Source organism: Phyllostomus discolor, chromosome 2 (assembly GCF_004126475.2).
Source record: "Phyllostomus discolor isolate MPI-MPIP mPhyDis1 chromosome 2, mPhyDis1.pri.v3, whole genome shotgun sequence".
Lineage (NCBI taxonomy): Eukaryota > Metazoa > Chordata > Mammalia > Chiroptera > Phyllostomidae > Phyllostomus > Phyllostomus discolor.
The window spans coordinates 202648650-202670950 of NC_040904.2; positions in this window are offsets into that span (position 1 = coordinate 202648650).

Sequence of the window (22301 nt, forward strand, 5' to 3'; positions counted from 1 at the left end):
ATGTAGTTAAATGATCTTAGAAGAAGCAATATAGCCAGCCAAAGAATACTGGCTGCCGTGCATTTTAATGGCATTTAGGAAGCCAGAATTTTCAGTAATGCTCGACCTGAAGCACCAGGGGGAAGTCCAGTGTTTTTCTCCAAGGCCGCTAGTTTTTAAAAAAATATATATTTTATTGATGATTCAATTACAATTATTACAATTGACCCAATTTTCTCCCCTTGCATCCCTCTGCCCGATACCCCCATCCCCTCCGGCAATCCTCCCCCTTAGTTCATGTCCATGGGCTGCATATTTTAAAGGTACAAATTAATTGAATCAGCACCATAATAAGCTCTACCAATTAGTGTATCCATATACCCTGAATGTATGTATCCACAAGTGAAGATTTTTATCTTTGTCACCTTTGAATCCAGCTAAGGAGGAGTAGCCAAACTCAGGCTTGTCACCAGATGTCAGCTGATGTGACCAAAACAGAGAGAAGGCCCTTTTGTATTTAAGTAAAACTAAGTCCTTTTAAGCCATTTTTGTTTTTGTTATACAATAACAAAGGGAGGCAGGCTAGCTGGATCTTGGATCAAGATTAAGAAGTCCTAGGCCCTGGCTGGCGTAGCTCAGTGGATTGAGTGCGAGCTGCGAACCAAAGTGTCGCAAGTTCGATTCCCAGTCAGGGTACATGCCTGGGTTGCTGGCCATGACCCCTAGCAACCACACATTGATGTTTCTCTCTCTCTCTCTTTCTCTCTCCCTTCCCTCTCTAAAAATAAATAAATAAAATCTTTTTTAAAAAAGAAGTCCTTTTGACTTCATCCACAAAGATGAAAATTAAACCAATTTCACCTTCCCAACGTTGCTCTCATGGACAAAGATGGCAGCTGCTGAAATGGCCATGATGACGCCAGAGGGTTAGCCAACGGACATCAAACTGTCCACACAGAATTACACCTGAGAACTCTGCGCAAAAGCTGATCGGCAAAGGCACAGAGGATGGCAAGAACCACACAGACCCTTTCCTCTACTTGAAAAGCTCTGGTTTTCGCCTCTCTGATTCCAATCAGTCATAAGTGTATCAACCCCTGTTTCCCTGTAAGAAACAGACCCACCCACAGCCTTGTACCAGCTCACACACAGAGACACACACATATACCATAGGTGACTGGATAAACCCTGGGCTGAATTGAGCCAATCAGACTCTCTCTCCTCAGAAATCTGAAATGCAGACACATGGGCTAAATTAACTGCTGGGAAGACTAGTGGGCATAGAGAACAAGGCACATCTGGGGGCTGTCCGTGAGAGTTCAAGTGCAAGTGGGGTAGAGGAAGCTGGTTAACAAAAAGAGAAGAGTAAAGCAGATGTGTGTAAAGTATGAGTGACACCAGGGTCCAGAAAGAGAGAGACAGAGGCCAAGAGTCCTTGAGAAAAGGTGATAAAAAAAGGTAACAGAACTCACAACATTGTATTGAGAAGGATACTGGACTAGGAGAATGGGCTCCAGTCTAGAATGTGCTCCCATTTATGAGGCAGCTCTGGGTAAATCATTAAACATCATTTAATTTTGGTTCCATGATGACAATACAGCTTATACCTAAGACTTTAGTAACTTTGGGGCCAGGCAGAGTTGAGTTTGGGTCTGTACCCTGATCTTTACAAGACCTATGACCTCAGTCACCAGACTTGTCCTCTTTGACCTCAAATACTTCACATGTAAAATTGGAGTAATAATTATATCCCTCATAAGGACTTTGGTTACATTAAGTAACCGGATACATTAAAAGCAGCTAGAACAATCATTGATATAAGGCACCCAAGGACTATTAGTTCTACAACAATAAAGAATTATTAATCTACCTGTGCAAGTTTCCTCTTCTATAAAATGGAGATAATAATATCTTACTCATAGAGTTGCCGTGAGGATCAAATGAGTTAATACATGTAAAGCACTTAGAAGAGTGCCTGGCACACAGTAAGAGATCAATAAATTTTAGTTGCCATTTTCTATTCACTATTATTATTATTGATGATGATGTTATTATCATCATTATTGTTATTATCCCAGTGTCTTTCAGGACCTGATAGCACTTTCAACATTACCGCCTTTGCAAATTAAGCTAGTCAATCACAAAATATGGAATTATGTTTGCCTCTGTGCAGAACTTTATTAATCTTGGGTGTTTCACTAGGGCTCTGCTTACTGACATTTCTGGTAAATATGCAGCAAGAGCAGTAGTTTATATTAATGTGATTCTTAAATTCTATAGAGCCAAGCATATCAAAGTTATTCATGAGAGGAAAAATACAAGTAAAAGCAACCTAAATATCTTAACAAGGGGAAAATCCTTAACTCAATGATAGTAAATCAACTGGGATAATATTGTTGCGCCATTAAAAGAATAGGTAAAAAGGTTTGTTGTACTGAACTGTGAAGCAATATAGCAAAAATGATGTAATGGTAAGTTAGAGAAGAATATAAAATTATACGTGTCCTATGATTGAAACTCTGATAATAGCTCTGCATATGGGGAGAGTCAGGATAAGTCTTCAAAGCAATTAGTCTGTCAAGTTACGGGGATCTGAGGACTCTGGCCTCACTGGCCACACTTTCTGGAATACATTTCCCAATGTTAATTGAAACAACGAACACAGAAAATAGGTCCTGTTGTTTTCAAACATAGAGGAAGCAGATGCCAGTGTACACTTCTGACTGTGATCACTTTCCTTGATTACATACTATTCAATATTAAATTAGAATTGGTCAAAGGTTAACTCTTTAGATAAATAATGCATTATTGCTGCTATAAATATGGGCTAACCCTAATTTATTGCTGCATATAACTCTGGGGTGTGAATGAGTACACACTAGCACTTAACTGTACATAATAGAGCTTTCTTTTCCCAAATCATCTCCCTGCAATGCTAAAAAATGTTGAAATAAAGAAGTTTGAGCCCTGGCTGGCATGGCTCAGTGGATTGAGCGCGAGCTGCGAACCAAAGCATCGCAGGTTCGATTCCCAGTCAGGGTACATGCCTGGGTTGCAGGCCGCGGCCCCCAGCAACTGCCAATTGATGTTTCTCTCTCTCTCTTTCTCCCTCCCTTCCCTCTCTAAAAATAAATAAATAAAATCTTTAAAAAAAGAAGTCTGTAGCACATGTCATCAGTAAGAAAGAGTTTCTATTCCCTCCTGGAGGCCCCGGTGTGACTTCAGTAGGCACCACTACACAAAGGCATCCATTTCCAAAAGTTTGGCCATGCGGTGCAGAATCTCTAAGCCACATGGTTTTACTATTGTAGGCCTACTGTATCCAGATTCGTGGGTGATACTGGGCCTATGAGTTTTATTATGAAACCAGATACCGTCTAGAGAGAACTGCCGGTTGAAGCAAAGATCGGTTCATGAGGTAATCCCCAGGAAAGACAAGTTTCAAACTACATAACATCAAACTATGCATTCTTGCTCAGCTATGTAGTTTTATTTTTTTATAAGGATTGTTTAAAGATTTTATTTATTTATTTTTAGAGAGGGAAGGGAGGGAGAAAGAGAGAGAGAAACATCAATGTGCGGTTGCTGAGAGCCTTGGCCTGCAACCCAGGCATGTGCCCTTACTGGGAATCGAACCTGCGACACTTTGGTTCGCATCCCATGCTCAATCCACTGAGCTATGCCAGCCAGGGCTCTATGTAGTTTTACTGTAAGTATTGATGGTAAAGAAAAGGGGTGATAAGTTCAATGATTTAAAGAGAAGTGAGTTACCAAGTGGTAAATGGACAGCTTGTCGGTCAGCCTCTCCCAGAGCTGACATCACAGCATCACTGACGGTCTGCACCATCTCATGTAACTACCGCTTGTGTGGATGCTGTGAAATGGAAGTAAGATTGCACGGCAAAGATTCCATAACCTCCATAATCGCAAGCAAAACTCCATTATTAGAAGAACAGTGGAACTGCTAGCCATCATTCCCACCCAGGTACAGCCACCCCCCACTTCTCACTAAAATCTAAGCCTGAGATGTACCCTAAACTGGATTCTAAGATGCATTTATGAGAAGTACGAGGTAAAATGAAAACAATTGTCATTACTATAGACATACTTTGGATGATTCACAAAGGAGCACCAGATAACGGAAAAAAGAGGAAGACAGTTTGTCACACACAGTGGTCCACCCCCACCCAGAAAACAAAGGCCTGTGTCCAAAAATAAGCATTGAAAAAGTGTAGCCACCTCTATAGAGGGTGCATTTTGGTTTTTGAGTCAGGTCAGGTACTTCTGTAGTCCCTGCCCTAGAACCCCTTCCTGGATGTGCAAGGGAGAGAGGAGAGGAGCAGTTGGACACTCTGCCACTGAAGGTGTAGATGCTGCATGGAAAGTGTCAGACCACAGAAAAGTGACAATGGTTGCTGGAGTGGTAACTCCTCTTATAACCCACGAGTACCAGGAATCAGGCAGTGGAGGGAGACCCCTCCTGACTATCGGAGAGCAGCACTAGATGAATGTAGTGTTAGGGTTATGGGTAGGGGTAGAGGTAGCGGTGGAGTGTAGGTTAAACCCTAGGATCAGACCTGTTCCCATGCTCATCGACCTACATTTTTTTTGCAGGGGGGCAGGAGTCACATCACTTTTTTGACATGAAAACAGGAAATTGGGAGAGGGGGAAGGAAAATAAGGAGAACTACCCAGGTGCTTAGACTTTTCTGAAATTGAAATGGGGCCACAGCAGCCATGAAAAGAATTCAGACAGCTCCCACGGGAATAATGAACAGCGGCCAATGACATATGCACAACATGTCTTCTAGAAAGTACCAAAGACAAGCGAGGCTTGCTTAACCAAAGATGAAAACTATGAGTTTATATAATACTGGATATGAATGGACATGTGGTTATAAATAGCAATGTGAGGGAGAGCATGGGCCATCTTGAAAGCTCAGGAAAACCTCCTATAGCGAGTTGATTTGGGGAGTTTAGGGAACAGAGTTTGGCATCTTTGAGAGACACCGAAAGAGCCTCACTGACCAGAAGCAGGGCTTTCCAACTTAGGAGTGATAACAACTGTGAGCTGCGGGCCAAAACAGGACATTGTCTTCCACTCTGTCTTGCATCACTTTGAAGAAGGCACAACTCATTAAGAAACTTCAAACATAGGCTAGAAAATACATATCTAATTGTTAAAGACACAGCTGAGGCTTAAATGAACCAGCTTAGGACAGGAAGAACAGCAGCAAATGTTAGGACCGGAGACTTTGGAAGGGCATGATCTGGGCGGTCTCTGCTCTGCCACAGAGCGGTGGAGTGACCCCGTCCCATACTGAACATCTCTGATCTCCGCTATGTAGTCAGAAAATAGAAATAATAACAGGAAAGCCTCATCAAGTTTCTGCGAGGATTACATTGATACCACGGGTAAAGTGTTAAATCAAGGCCTGGCACATAGTCAAGTTCAAAGAACCTCAGCTGTCGTTGTTATTGTTGTGTTTGTGGAATCAGACACAGGCCAATTGGTCTTACCCTAGACGATAAGGAAGAATGGGATTATGCAAGTTACACAGACAAAAAGAGTCGAGATCAACACACATGTATCTAAGCAAGACGCTTCTCTTTCAACATGTACTGATTGCCTTCAATTTAATCTTTGTGGTTGTTTCCCTGTTCAAGGCTGCAATGTTCTACTTCCCACTCACAGAAAACTATGCAGAATGCAGGGTCCAAAAGATGCCCTGAGTTTTCCCCAAGGCACAGAGGTTCCCATGCGGGCAGAGACAGGAGTCTGGCACACTGAGAAAGTCTGGGAGCCTACCTTCCAGAGGGGTTGGACCAGTGGGCCGGTGGCTGTGGTACTCATGGACAATGCCACTCCTTTTGTTCCCTCCGAGTTCCATAGAATTTAAAAATGGGGAGTGAGGGGGGAAAGTACAAAAGCTAGGAGGCACCAGTGAGTGAAGGCAACTGTTTTATTAATCCATGTGATTAATCCAGCATGCTAAGGAAGATTCTTTATGGAATCAAAACTTGCGTGGTTTTGATGCAATACACATGGATTAGAAAACACAGTTGCATTCACTTGCCAGTGCCTCCTTTGCTTTGCTAGCATTGTATTCTTTGGAGCCTGATAGGAACAAAAGAGAAAGAGCATTTATAGGAGGACCAGCAGCACAGGCACTTTGACAAATGTCCTTCTCCCCCACCCCTCTGCAAGACGCTTCCTGAATTTCCCAAGAACTAAGCCCTGGGTTTGTATTTGCCTCATTTCTCCGCCCCCCCCCCACCCTGCCAAAAGCCAAACAATTAGAAATTGCCCCCTCCCCAAGAACAGATTTATGTCACCCCATGAAAAGTGGTTTTTACCAAGGGATGGATGGACAGCAAATCCCACCCCACGCTCTGCAAGAAAATGGTGACAATGATACAACAGCATTTGAGGCTCCAATGGGAACCACCATTTCTTTTTTTAAGATTTTATTTATTTATTTTTAGAGAGGGAAGGGAGGGAGAAAGAGAGAGAGAAACATCAATGTGCAGTTGCTGGGGGTCATGGCCTGCAACCCAGGCATGTGCCCTGACTGGGAATCGAACCTGCGATGCTTTGGTTCACGGCCCGTGCTCAATCCACTGAGCTACGCCAGTCAGGGCTGGAAACCACCATTTCTTCCTGAGGGTAAGTAACCTGAAAGAGCCATGTCAGAGGCTGAGAGTTTTCTCACAAGTTTCAGTGGGAGACGAATGGGAACCTTTGCATGTGGCAGATAAAGAGCAAGAAAGCTTTGGAGAAACACGAGGGAATTATCCAGGCAAGGCCTCAGTCAGCTAGACTGTGATTCTAAGAACTAGCATGAGGCACATCTAAACAAACTAAGACGTGCTGAAGCCATTTGGTCTCTTCTTATTGTACTTGGGAGGAGCAAAAATGAGTCTTCCCCAGGAAGCCTCTGTGGTCTGTGATGCAGCGGTCTCCAAAATTGTTGAGACTTTTCCACACAACAGGTTATGCTAAGGCTGTAGGTAGTGTGGGGTAGTAACCCCAGAGACCTTCCCAAAGCATGTTTAGGGACACGGGATGCCCTTGACTCTCGGTTCTAGAGAGAAAGAATCGTGGCTTGCAAGTGAAACTGGGTGAGTGCAAGAGAACAAGATCCCCACTCTCCCTGTTACCTTCTGGCCCCACCCCCCTCTCCCCATCATTCTGCAAGAGATGATTCCTAACCCCACTGCAAAGACGGAGGGCAAGCAGCAGGAGACCTCCCAACTGACACGCTGAGATCACCTGGTTGTTTTCAATCAATGTAGCTCATTATAAAAACTGAAAGTTCATGAGGCCTCCCTGTTAGAAATGATTTTCCACTCCCTTTCCTTTGTTAAGGTTCCCTCCAGCACCCAGCACACTGCCTGGTGCAGGGTCAGCATTTCATAAGCATTTGTTCAACTGTATCACGGACCTCATTACCAGCCAGCTACTTTGTCCTTCAGGTACATTCTTAATCTCCTTATTAAATTACAAGATCTTTAAGAACGATCACCCTGATGAATTCATGTGTGCGTCCCCCAGCATCTAGCCGAGCACCCAAAACATAGTGGGTTGTTAGAAAGTGATGGTGGCATCTGTGGTCTGGGGCATAATCTGCCCAGGTGCAGTCCTGTCATACAGGTCTCCGGAGAGCATGTGTTTGTGTTTGTGTGTGTGCACACATTCATATATGCAAGCACACTTACGTGTGTGCAGTCTGGAATGCATTTACACCCATCTCGGTGTACATGTCTGCCTCTGAAAGGAGCAAAACTAAGGAAAATAAACGTTGGCTAGCCATCAACACTCCCCTCTGGGAGAAAAAATCATTTCTATAACATTGTGCTAATTCACTCCTCAGTTGATTGAAAAATACTTTAAAATGAGACTAGATGACCCAAGCTCCTCCTCTTTTTGCTTTATAGCAGAGGAGACTGATCAGAGAGGTTAAGCAGCTAATGCAAGGTCGCACAGATGATGACTGAGCCAGGGTCTCACTTCCCCTTCTGACCTTAAGGCTCAACGCACTAGTCTGAGTTCTATGACCCTAGAAGAAAATTTTTCATGCCAATGTTACCAAGATATTCTAGTTGTTAAACCGAATGAACATTCCCTGTACATTTCTTATTCGTCTATCCTTAGTATTCCCTGTCAACTAGCCTTTCCCTTTTTTGAAACCCATGGCCTCCTCTGAATGTTGTAATAGTAATGCTAATGATCACTGGGCATTTACTATGAGCCAGGCACCATTCCAAGAACTTTATATTGTGACATTAATCCCTCACAATAAGCCCTAGGAGTTATATGTGTTATTATTCCTATTTTAACTTAGGGAAACTAAAGAGAAGTTAAATAACTTGCCCAAGGTCAGACCAGTAGTCACTGATTGTCTTGGAATTCAATCTCAAAAATCTAATAGCAGACTGAGGACCTTTTTTTCAGGTTTAAAAAATTTGTTTTTACTGTCAACACTATTACAGATGTCCCTCATGTCAGACTGGGCACTTCTGACTACAGTGTCTCTTGTTAGCTCCTGCCTTTCTCACTGTTCTAGGCCACATGTTTTCTCAGCTTCTCTTTTTCATCCTTAAATACTAATCCTCCGAGTTCCGTTCCCAGCCCTCACACCTTCTCCCCTCTCTTGATCATCTCACCCACTCCCAAGACTCACTTACGACCTCCTTAAAACTCCTTAACTTTTTCTCCAGCTCATACCTTTATTCTAAATCACACATGAGCACACACACACACACACACACACACACACGAGGTCTGTCCTGAAAAAGTCCAGCCGTTGTTAATATAACGAGAACAGTTTGCACAACATCCATGTAACCTGGCAGCCAAGGAGAGTGGACTGGAATGCACATGCATGAACAATGACAACTTCACTGTACTAGTCAGTGGGGGCGGTAGATGCCATTGAGTGAGCATGTGTACTGTGTTGTCACTGCATTCAAAATGACTGAGTGAGTAGTGAGTAGAGCAATGAATCTGTATCAAGTTTTGCATTAAGCTTCAACATTCCTCTGTGGAAACTATTCAGATCATTCAAAAGTCCACAACTATGGGCAACTGGTGATTGGCAGCTTCATCACGACAACACACCCGCTCATGTCTCATGCAGAGTATTTTGGCGAAACATCAAATCTCCCAGGTGACTCAGCCCCCTACCGCCCAGATTTGGCCTGCTGAGTCTTCTGGCTTTTCCCAAAATTAAAATCACCTTTGAAAGGCAAGGGATTTCAGACCGTTGATGAGATTCAGGAAAGTACAACAGGGCAGCTGATGGTGACTGGGAGAACTGTGTGAGATCCCAAGGTGCCTACTTTGAAGGGGACCGAGGCGTCATTATCCTATGTACAATGTTCTTGTATCTTGTATCTTCTTCAATAAATGTCTCTATTCTTCGTATTACGTGACTAGATGCCTTCTGGACAGACCTCTTATGTACACCCATTTTAATATCTGTGTCTATTCAGGTCCATTAGACAGGACAGTCTTCTTTGCTAACTTCTGCTCAGCTGGTAAGAAATGAAGCTGAACTTTATAATATTCCATTTTCTCTTGTCTTCATGCCATGTGCATTTGGTTTATTTAAAACAAAAATAGCAATCTAATTCCTTCTTATTTTTGTTTTGAGCAAGCGTATATTTGTTGCTTTGAACCAAGTGGTTAGGCATGTTACGAGAGGAACGCGCCACCTGTCTGCTGAAGGCAAGGTCCCAGTTGCTCAGGAAGCCGGTCAGGACTTCCCAGACTCCACGGACCACAGTCATCACAGTGGGCCTGGCATCTGACCGCACGGTCCTTGCCAAGAGAAAAATATCAAGGACTGACACTCCACTGGTGATGGAACAACAGAGCCATCCTTGACCAAAACTTCAACAAGTTCCAAAAGGGATCAGTTTTCAGCCCTTTCATTGGCCAGTTTGCAGGACGTCCCACCATTCGTTGGCAGGTAAAATCAGAGGGTAAAGGTATCCACCGACTAAACATGCGGCAGATTGGAACAGGGTTGGAAAGAAGACTTTCCACTGTATTCCTTTTTATATTTCTGGATCTTGAGCCACATGAATGTATTATCCCTCTCAATTTCCAAGTTTTGGGGAAGGAAGAAAGAAGAGTTTGAGTGGTATTGCAGTGTGATTCTCAAAAGAGCCCATTAAAGTTGTATTAATCCAGATCTTTTAGATTATCATGAAAGTCAAACACACATGCCACAGGCTCATTAACACATAAATGCATCCTAAAATGATTCATCATCCAAGCAAAAGTATAACATTCATCTGCTTTATCAATTGTCCCCAAAACTTAATTTTCTCCTAGGTAAGAAATTAGACATGTAAATTCAGCCACTCTTTCAGGTCAGTGAAGTGGTCTAAGGTGGTCGTAATGGTCTATGGTGCCAGCATTTTATAAAATATAACTAATGTCACCACATATTATTTTGGCTTGACACAAAGTGACGCTTTTTGCTTGCTCTATATTAATTTATTTTGGGAAATTTCCCTCCCATTTCTCCCTCCTTCCCCTTCCGCACACACCTACATTTTGTGTAATTTAAATGCAGCTGTCAGCATTAAATGCAAGGATAGCCAACGTGGACTGGTGTGCTTCATTCCCTCAAGCTGCCTGATAGTTCCAGGAATGAACATCAGGCACAAGTTTGGGCAATCAAGAGTCCTTGGCTCGGAGGTGGGGACTGTTATAAATGCAAAGCAAAAGAGAGTTTCTTTACTTTCAAAATCACAGGCCTTAAGGATCCTATAAGCCTGTGCCTACTAAGACCCATTATTGCTATTTATTCTGAAAAGAACCTCCTCCATGAGAAGTTAAAAAGTCAACAAGGAGGTTTTTAAAAAGAAAAAGAGAGAGAATCATGATAACATTGGTGGATCCTGGACCCAGCCATGCTCTGAGCCAGTCCACTCCTTCGATTTACAGACTTCATTAGCCAATGAATTCTCTCTTTTATCGCTACTTTGAAACACCATTCAAGTGTTCCTCAATGAAGTCTTTATACTTTTTACCTGCACACACTCCAGAGTTTCTTTAGAAAACTTATTTCCTAGAGTTTCCTTATTGGGATTATTTCTTAATTTACCTGGAAAATGAGGAACACCAAGGCTGCTGAGTTTGAGAGACTCAGAGAAATTCCTCGTGTGGGCAGCGAATCTGGGGCAGGGCGAGGCGGTTATCTCGCGGTGAGGGATGGGCTGTGAGGGAGAGGAACACACACAAGAGAAAATCAGGTCTGCTGCTCCCAAAATACTCCAATGACACTCTTGCTCACCCCCAGGAGTGACATTTTGAAAATATTTTGCTTCTTCACTTTTAGAATGAAGCAATGCTAAAACAACTGCAATCAACTCCAATTATCTCTACCTGCACACGCTTCCCAGATATTCCATTAAAGTGGGTAATTAAAATGTTTATCTGGTCATCCAACAAATTTGTATGACATTACACTATGTGCCAGACATTGTTGCAAAAACAGGATATAATAGCCCTGGCTGGCGTAGCTCAGTGGATTGAGCGCAGGCTGCGAACCGAAGTGTCGCAGGTTCGATTCCCAGCCAGGGTACATTCCTGGGTTGCAGGCCATAACCCCCAGCAACCACACATTGATGTTTCTCTCTCTCTCTCTCTCTCTCTCTCTCTCTCTCTCTCTCTCTCTCTATCTATCTCCCTCCCTTCTCTCTCTAAAAATAAATAAATAAAAACTTTAAAAAAAACAGGATATAATAGATGAAGTCCCAGCCATCGTGAAATTGACATTCTAGTGGAGGTGACAGAAAAACAAATACATCTATAATATATCAGAGGGTTATTTATCTATGGCTCAGGGGAAACATGAGAAAAAGGAAGGGGAGTAGGAAAATGCTTAGGGGAGTGTACAAATGTATGTACAGAAATGAGATGGCTATATGGACAGAGTGACATTAAAGCAGAGATTGGAAACCAGAGAGGGGACTATGTGGTTTCCTGGGGGAGGGGCATGCTGAGCACAGCCAGTGGGCCAGAGGAAGGAGAGACCGGGCACAAGAAAGGGGGTCAGAAGATCGCGGGGCCCTGGGGGTCCCAAGTTGGCTTTGCCACCTTGAAATAACCAAACCCAAAAATAAAGAGAAGAGATACAAAGGCATTGAATATTAATATGAAATGAAGTCATAAATAAAGACAATTTGATTAGATTTCATTTAAAACAATTCAGCCAACATGAAGTCAGTCCCAAAGGCCCATTAGTGTGTGTGTGTGTGACTTTTATTATGGATATGATTGGATATTATTGTTTGGATACTGGATATAATTTTACATGTAGCAATATTTTCATATTTTGTGTTTAAGGTGGTATTAACCCACTGGGTTTACAGGAGATCAAACCGCCCGTGCATGAGGGACCCAACCCTACCTAAGGGGCGAGGTGTGTATCCTGCCATCCCCCACAGCCATCCCACCCATTCCTGAGGAAAGGTTTACATCGCAAGCCAGAATCTTTACACTGAGTGAGAGGGACTAGATGGAAATCAGAGTTAGAACTTTCCCTGGGCTGTGACCGCCCACTACAGTGGCCGGACGGACGGCAGAGGTGAGGCCTCGGGAGACACACACCCCTTCAAAGGCAGAAGGAGAGCTGGACACAGTGACCTGGGCCAGCTGTACCGGTGACGGTGGTGTAGCATTTTAACTAAGGAAGGGTCAGAGGAGTACTTTATAAGTCTGATCCACTGCAGCATTATCTTTATTTCAATATTTTGTTGACCTCAAGTGAAGCCTTTTTGAGGGTTATCTTAGATGAGCTAAGAGAGATGAAAGGCAGTGACTTTCTCAAGTTATGAAGGGAGACAAGCAGTGGTGATCACGAGAACCTGCAGGTCACCCTGGCCTCCTGCTGTCCCTCGCATCCCCAGATCCACCCTCACCCCAATCCTGTCCGCCCCACCCTCTCAGTACCCTCCAGACCCGCCCCCCCTCCTCAGCCCTCCTGCTCGGCTAGTCCACCCACCTGCACATCACCTCAGTGAAGCTGTCTTTTCACACTCACTTGCCAAAACCCAACGTGATAATATCATAATAAATACAGCCCCCACCTTCTTAATTGTGTTCAATGGCTTCCCATCATTTAAACAGTGGTTCTCAAACTTTACCATGCATAAAAATCACCCGGGGGACATGTTAAAATGTGGAGTTTGATTCAAGAAGTCGAGGGCAGGGCCCAGGAACGTGCATGGTTAACAAGTATCACAGGTGACTGGTACAAGCGGTGAGTAGATTCCTGTCACTCAAAGTGCGTCCGTGGACCAGCATCGCTAACATCACCTGGGAGCTGGTCAGACATGGAGCTTCTCAGCCCCACAGTAGACCTGCTGCATCAGGATCTGAATTTTAACAAGGTTTCCAGATTATCTGTATGCGTGTTAAAGACGTAGAGCACACCTTGATCTGAAGAAGAGAATATAGAATCTTCGTGGTGTGGGGCTGCTCATGGCCCATCACCTATCGACTTCTTCCCCCATCTCGAGACTCACTGTGACCTAATATGACAAGCTGGGGAAGCTGAGGCACTGAACGGCTACAGCAGTGACCCCATCTTCTCCATTTTGGTCATCCTGGTGACCAGCACAATTGCTACTAAAGACATGCTGCCTTATTGACACGCACTGAGTCAATAGAACTGGGTTAATTAATATTTTAAGGCACATTTGAAAATGCAGTATTCCACCCAAGTTGTACCTCTCATCAAGGTGTGATCTAACTGAAACGGAAAAGAAGGAATGAAGAATACACTGTCAGTGTCATGAGCCCAGATACATTTTACACCTACAAGCACCGAATGTGTCGTCACTGGACAGCTGAAGGGGGTGGTTAGTTCCGGCTGTGAAGTCCTCGCTGGTCTCAGTTGATTTACTCTCTGAAGTCAAACCCCCGCTCTATATCCTAAAGCACAGCCCCCACCTTTTTGTTGAAGGAGAGCAAACTTTCACCACAAAAATACAAGAACAGTAAATATTGATCTTCTTGATGGATGGTGCACCTCACGCCACAGGCCACTCAGGCATCTGCTCACGACCACCCAGCCCTCCCGCCTGTGGGGAAATAATGCCAAGTGGCCTCCTGCGCTATCGGCTGCCGATTGTAAATATTTAAAAGAAATAAATTTCTCTGAATGAAAAGCACCTTTCTTTGTTCTCTTACCCCCTCTCCTCCCAAGTCATGTTGATTTTGGGGCCGTGCACACTGCCAGCACCTGTACTTTTCAATTGTGTGCTTGCCAAGATCACTGTGGTTTTCTTGCTCGGTTTTAGGAACCATTGTAAGTACAGTAGCCAATGAAGGTGTGTTTTCTTTCTCTCTTGGCAGTCTGCAGGGGAAGCACGGCTTCAGGACACCTACCAGCAATTGTCATCAGAGGACGTGGAAAGAGAGAAACAGAAAATGGAACTCCTCTGTCTAACTACTGTTCCCATCTGGCAATGAAAATGGACCATCGCTGCAGACCAAACAGGAAGGTTTGGATCTCTTCAACGGCCTTACTGTTTGGCAGAAATTTGTGATCATGGTTTTACTGAAATGCAGAGCCGTTCTTTAACTGGACATGAAGGTCTGCAATAAGAAATAAGAATTGAATTTCAAGAATGGAAACTCAAACTATAGTTGAGAATAGCCACTGAGACTATGACTCTTAAGTTATGAATATTGAGATTGGATAAATCTATAATTTCTCCTACAGGAAGTACTACCCACCATTTGATGGAGTAGGATCATGCCTTGTGTGATCATCATCACTGCTCTCCATCTCTTCCTGCTGAGCCATGGGACAACACAGCATTAGAATGAAATCAACTGAAGCCAGTCATTGCGACCTGGTCAGTGTAGATGGCAACCTAGATGCAGGGACAAATGATCTGTGTGTCACTGCAGGGGTGTCCAAACTTTTGGCATCTCTGGGCCACACTGGAAGAAGAAGAGCTGTCTTGAGCCATGTATTAAATATACAAACACTAACAAAAACTGGTGAGCAAAGAAAAAGGTTTTAAGTAAGTTTATGATTTTGTGTTGGGCCACATTCACAACCGTCCTGGGCCACATGCAGCCCACAAGCCGTGGGTTGGACACCCCTGCTGGATCCTTCTGTTACCTGAAACTGACTTCTCTTTTCAGAGTTACAGCCTTTATTACCGCCACTGGGGAAGACATGTGCTACTTTTCAAACCCTGTTAACTTTTATTCTAATTTCAGAAACAAATGTTTGGAGATAGGGAACTGTTTTGAGTGGCATGGGAATGTAGCCCAGCCCCTGCTTGGAAAGGCCAGTGGGGAGTGAGGTCCTGGCACACAGTAGCCACGCCCATGGATAGGTTCTCCCGTGGGGAATCCGGCCTGCATTGTATCTAGGCTGCTATGAGACTTGCTTTTGCTAAAACTCCCTCACCCTGGATTGAGACAGCAAATGCTTACTGCATATCTCTAAAGTCCTGCAAGTATGGAGTGTAACCAGTTCAAACACTTTTCCCCTTGATCTGCAACATCCTTCTCTTTGAAGTAATTAGCAACATTCCTTCCTTTGTTATCTGTAAAAGGTAGCCCCCTACAGTGAACCTGTGCATAGTAAATGAGGATCATCCTCAATGTAATGTACCAGGAAAAGCAATAAAAGCCTGTCCAGGCAGGGGCTGGGGCCACCTCTCTCACTTAGAGATCAGCCATGCTGTCCCTTTTCTCCACAGGACTTCAGCAGTCCGTGTGTATTTATCTCTCATGGCCACAACAAACACACCCTGCCGGCCAGGGTCTGCATCCTTTGCGTATCCACACGATTCCAAATCTTGATCCATGTGGTTTAAGTGAGTCTCGCCACCCTGCCCCCCACCTCATACTTCAAAGGTAAAGCAAATGAACAGATCTGAGCACATCAGCACATCACACTCTGTTGGCTGCAGGGATTGCAGTTCAGAAAAACAGAGATACAATGAGATTTTGTTAGACTTCTGGAATCAAGGTTTGACTGTGAGAGATGGCGCAGTCTGAGGCCACTACAGCCATCTGACTGGCATGAGGCAAGCACCTGTTGGCTTTGAATTCGTTTGCTGCTAAGACAGCTAGAGCTGGAAGAGCTACACTCTCTTGCCTGTCCTGCCCAGTACACAGAGACCTGCATCTGTGACATGAGGGTTCAACATGCAGTGTGTGGTGTGGAGCAGATTATTTCACTCTGGGTAAAACTGACTGGTTCTGATCAAGACGGTATTGATAAGGATGAGTCCCCCTATCCCTTCATCAGCATCCTTCTCCGACCAACTTAACCAAAACAATCCTAGATAACTTCTCCCAAAAATGAAAGAGACAATATTTGCTACAGAAACAACTAAAACAAAGAGGCATTTTGGTGTTGTCAGTGTACCTATGTAGTGAAACCATGCAGTACACACGGGGCTGAAACCAGCCTCCCCATCAGCACCAAATTAGGCAGGTCTCCGTGGAATTGCATAACAAGTGTTTTGAATTATATGAAAACAGTAGGTCACCTTCAGTTCTTGTAAGACCTCCCCAAATTACAGGAAATGTAAGAGAAAACATGCAAATGCCATCGCATAAATTTAAAATTAAATTTAGATTCACACACAATGGATTTGTATGAAGAGTTCAATCTCTTTCCAAAAATTGTTCTGCAAGGATCATCAGGTCTAGAAATATTAAAATGTATATTTCCAAAAAAAATGTATCATACATTCACCCCCACTGTGGTCACAATCTACATCATACTTTTAGCAGCTTGGGTAACAGTTGCATCCGCAGAAAGATACTTCTCAAAATTAAACACTATCACAACCTACTTTTGACTAATCGCGCCTATTGAATGGGATGGCACTAAAGGGCTGACTGCAAACTCTGGATCCACGTGAGCAGGCTCGTGAGTGCCTGGGCCTCCCCCGCAGCAGCAGGCAGCGCGCCGGCCTCTCCCCTGGCACATCCCTCCCTCGGTGTCCCAGTGCGGAGGCCTCTCCCCGGGTTTCTCCGGAGAAGAATCCTCCGGACAGCAGCTCCGGAAAACTTGACCTGGGAACTGGAGGAAGGGCCTGAAAGCCCGCCCCACAGGCCACCATCTAAGCTATCATAAAACCCCAATGTGGAGACCCCACCTCATTTCTGAGCCCATTGTCTCTGGGCTGGGAGCTTCTCTGACTCAGTTTTGCCAGAGAATAAACACTTGTCCTGACTCATCAGAGTGAACCAGGGGAAAATGAGCTCTGTATCTCGAGTCCCAGCAGCCCACTGTTTTAAGAATATATATATATATATATATATATATATATATATAATCCATGTATTATCCATGTAAGGATTATATATAGTATATATAATATATTATAATATATTATATTGTATATAATATATTATATTATAATATGCAATTATGTTATATATATATTATATATATCCAAAAAAGGAATTTATTAAAAATTGTGCATTTGTCCTTATATGTTTAAACTTCAGTCACCTTCAAAGTACTGTCCATTTGACGCAACACACCTGTCGAGACTTTTTTCCACTGCCCAAAACAGTTTTTGAACTCATTGATTTTGATGCTTTTTAACGCTTCTGATGTTTTTTGTTTCATGTCTTCCACTTGGCAAAATGTTTCCCTTTGAGAATCTTTTTCATCCAGGCAAGCAAAAAAAAAGTCGCTCTGGGCAAGATCTGGTGAATAGGGAGGGTGGGGGACAGGGGTCAGGCTGTTTTTAGTCAAAAACTGCGGAACTCTCAGTGCAGAGTGAACAGGTGCACTCCTAAATCAGCCATCATGAAATGGGCAAGTGCGCTGAGAGAGTCTTCAAAACAATTTTTTTTTTCACAGAAGCCAAACGCAGCCTCTCACAACAATGCCAGCTGGCACACCGATACAGATGGGCTCCTAGAACACCCACCTAGTGGGGCAAGCCTGTATTATAAGGGGTCTACCTTTCAGAAGATAATTCCAGTTTTGGGGGCCCCCCTCATATGTGTGTGTGTGTGTGTGTGCAAGTGTATGGGGTCCAGCACAAATAACACCCCTTTCTTATTACTAAATTTTTTATTACAAAATTGTAAGTATGTAGTTCTGTAGCATAACAATATCACCCTCAAGCACACCATATGACATTTTAGGTGAAATGTTCAAATTAAAATTATACACTATCACACCCGTATTATTACCCTACCAACCACACTCAAGCAGGCGTTTCTTCTGCCGGACCCTGCACATTCACAGTTACCAACAGCATCTGAGGTCCTTCTATGTGACAGTGGTTCCAGGCATTAGCTCTCTGATATTTTCCAGAAGAACAAAGTTACTATCTCTCCACTTAGTTATCAATTAGGCTTTCAAATAGGGTCAGGCATCTCTGCATATTGTTAGCCCTCTATTTATAAGACCATAAATTAAAATGCAACTGATCTCTCAGTTATATTTTTATTTCTAGCAAAAAGAGCTCAATGTGAGTATCTGAGACTAAGACACTGAAGGATGTACACGCATGCAGGGCCAAACCGTCACACACTGACAACTACATGCCCCAACACGTCAAAGCAAAAAACTACTGAAGTAGGATAAAAATAAGTAAAAGGTCAATGCCTCCTCAATGGCTATAGGTGCACATATTTTTAAATCTAAAGATGCACCTTCTCAAGAAAACAAACTCAAGTGCCTCCCAGGTTCTTCTTAGTGATGGGGTTTAGGTCGTGCTTGGACAAAAGAATCATAATTCAATTATCCGATGATTTATTACAAAACACTTTGCCCACACTGGCTATTTTGATGTGTAAACATCAGAGTATTATACTCCTTCTATCCCAGGCTTCGCATTTCAGATTTCATTAGCCAATAAAGCCAGGTTTATTTATAATAAAGTTAAGCCCTTCAAACCACTGACCATGGAAACCAGATTTTGAAATAATTCAGATTTGTGTTTCTGTTCTTTCTAATTAAGGGTAATATCGGGAAGCACAGACAGTGGGTAGCATTGTTCGAGCACCATGGATTTAAGCAAGAAAATCTGATTATCAGCTCATGTCAGAAGCCAAGTGATAATGCAGCTTAGCATTCGTTTGGGCTTTTTCTTTGGCCAAAAGATAATTACCGTTCGTGAGGCCTTACGTAAGTGTATCTAATATCTAAGGCCCTAAAATTTATGAATAGGAAAAGGCACACAATAGGCAAAGAAGAATTACTGTATTTATTATTTCTATGGCTTGTTCCACCATGATAATTTCATTATCTAGCAAAGTCGAATCTCTAAAATCAAAGTCTAATTTCTTAAAGGACAGAAGTTAAATACGCTGGCAAGGTTTTATGCCCAATTTGCTCTGGCAAAAGTTACTTCTAACAAATAAAAAGAAGACCAGCCGGACTTTTAATGGGAAATTTATCAAAGGGGATTCAGAGGTACATACTGAGGTCATTGCACAAACAGATATTAAGCTTCTGTAGTGAGATTTTTTTCTTTCATAAAGTGTTATTTCTTAATCCGGGGCTGTTGATAATCAGTGCAATGCATCCTACCAAACAACACCAAAAAAAAATCTAAAGATGGAAAGACTTCTTAGCAGCAATGATGGTGTCAGAGGGAACACTGCTGGAATACATGCCACCTGAGTGTATGTCACACAGAATGCATCCTGAGACTCCAAAGGGGGACAAAAGTCATTTAAACTAGGGGTTAGAAGTGTGTTGTGTAAAACTAGATCGAATTATAAAATGAAAAAATTCAAGTTGAAATTTCCAAAGTAAGCATACTAAGATCCTCTAAAACGTAAAGAAGCAACTGCTTTTGGAAGAAAAAGATAGCATAATTGTCCTTAATTACAGGCTTTTTTTGGAATAAATTTTATTATTTGCTACTCATTGTATTATACCAGCAGCAGCTAGCACTTTATTGAGTACATATCACAAACCATGCGTTGTTCTCAACACCTTAGACGTGTTAATTCACCAGATCCTAATAGTAACCCTATGAAATCAGTACTTTATCCTCCTCTTTCTACACAGTTGGAAAATGAGTCACAGAGAGGTTAGATGTGTTGCTTAACTGACTCCAACTACTCCAAAATTTATATATAGGGTATTTGATTTTATTCATCCTCATAATTAGCTGTGGTTTTATATATATCGAACATCTAAACTCTAGTTCAAATAATTTTCCCCTGCTGGGTGCCCAGGATTTATTAGAGCAATGCTCACTCTGACACCGTCCTGCAGTAAAATGAAATGCATAGGAAATGCATATCAAGACGCATCAGAACAGCTCCCCTGTGGTTCGGGCACTACCAGTCAGCTCTCCGGCCTTGGGCCATCACTACACTCTCCGTTGAAGACAAGGCAAACTAGAGCAATGTTCCCTCTCCTGTCCATTTCCCAAGTTCCTTGAGACTGGCTGGGGAGTCTGAAAGGACTTTGAGGCGTGTGAAGTGCTGTACAGAGGTGAGCACGTTGACAGCACAATGCCATTGGCCAAGGTTGGAAGCAGAGGGTGAAAGTGTCAAAGGCTCTTAGAGTCTTCATCTATCACACTTGCCTTACTCCTCCACGCCTCTCCTGAGCTCTTCCTTGCAACATAGGTTCATTTGAAGGAGGGCAAAGAAATGAAGGAGAATATTCAGGATAACAATAATGATGAAAGAATAGTAATAGATAGATATGCTCATCAGCACAGAGAGCAATGTGTGTGGTGGGTCACAGCACAAAGCCAGACAGGCGGTCTACGCTGGATCCTGGGCCTAACACTCAGGCAAAAAGCTTTGTCTTTCTTTGCTTGGGTTTCTTCAGCTGTAATATGAGAATAACAATAATTTTTATTTGATATTTATGACAATGAATGACAAAACTCATAGAGAACTTAGAAGAGACTGGTAGAGCTCTCATTATTACATGAGACTTGTGAATAATGATATAACTAATTGTTCAGTGACAGGTGCCACTGACTCATGGGTTATTGTACCAGGTTAAAAGATGGAATAACTGCTTTTCTTTCTTTCCATGTTTTATCCTGATGAAAAGTCAGTGATTTTTTTTCCACTTTGACCAAACAACTACAACACAAACTTACGTTTCACTATTTATGTGCCTGATTTCATCTACTTCTTATTGTTTTTACATTTTAGTAACAAAAAGCCCTCTTGAGCATTGTAGAACCATCTTGGAATATTGGGACTTTGGGGTTTCATGGGAATTGTATTTATGGACATACAATAGTGGAAGACGAAACAGTCAAGTCAGTAGCAGGCACGAGCAACAGGAGCAATGGAGCAGACAAGCAGCGGGTGTCCTGCCCCTGAGCCCCGGCCATAGCCCCTCTGCTCCAGCTCCAGTCCTCATGAGACATACTAAGGAGGAAGAACAAATATGCTCACTACACTACTACGATACGAAGTATACTGTGACCATTTAACAAGCATAGAAATTGTGGGAGAGAAGGGGAGACTAACCTTGCCAGAGGTCAGCCAACAATGGAGGAGCAGGAAGGAACCACATGGAGAAACCACCTACTTATGAAGAGTTCAAAGTTCTATGCTGCCGATAGTTCAGGACTGGACATAATGACTGAGTAGCAAGCAGCTCAGAAACCTTTCATGCTTTCTGTAGTGCTTTCCCACATTCCTAAAACTGAATATTGAGCAACTGATGACCCAAACTAAATATTTCCTGCTAATAGAATGTCAACGTTGATTCAAGCAAAGTTGTTAGCTATCAGCATTACCTTACAAGGAATAATTCAATACAAATCAATACCCTTGATGAGCATTAATACAAATAAAAACTCAAAAAATTTAGCCAACTAAATTCATCTGCATATTAAAAGGATTATATGACACAGAGAGTGAGATTTATTCTTGGAATGCAAGGATTATTCAAAATGTAAAAATTAAACAATGCAATATACCAAGAAAGGCGAAAGTCAACATAATCACTACAATTAATACAGAAGAAGCATTTGGCATAATTTGATTGTTCTTTGGGATTAAAAAAAACAAACTAGGAATTGAAAGAAACTACCACAACAACAAAAAAGGTCATATATAAAATGTTCACAGCTAATATTATACTCAATGACAAAAGACTGAAAGATTTTTCTGTAAGGTCAGGAACAAAACAAGGATGCTCACTCTTACCAGATTCATTCAACACAGAATTAGAAGTCCAACCCAGAGCAATTAGGCAAGAATAAGAAGCAAAAGTTATCTAAATTGGAAAGTAAGAAATCACATTACCTCTGGTCACAGATGACATGATCTTGTGTGTAGACAACCCAAAATATTCCACACAAAAAAA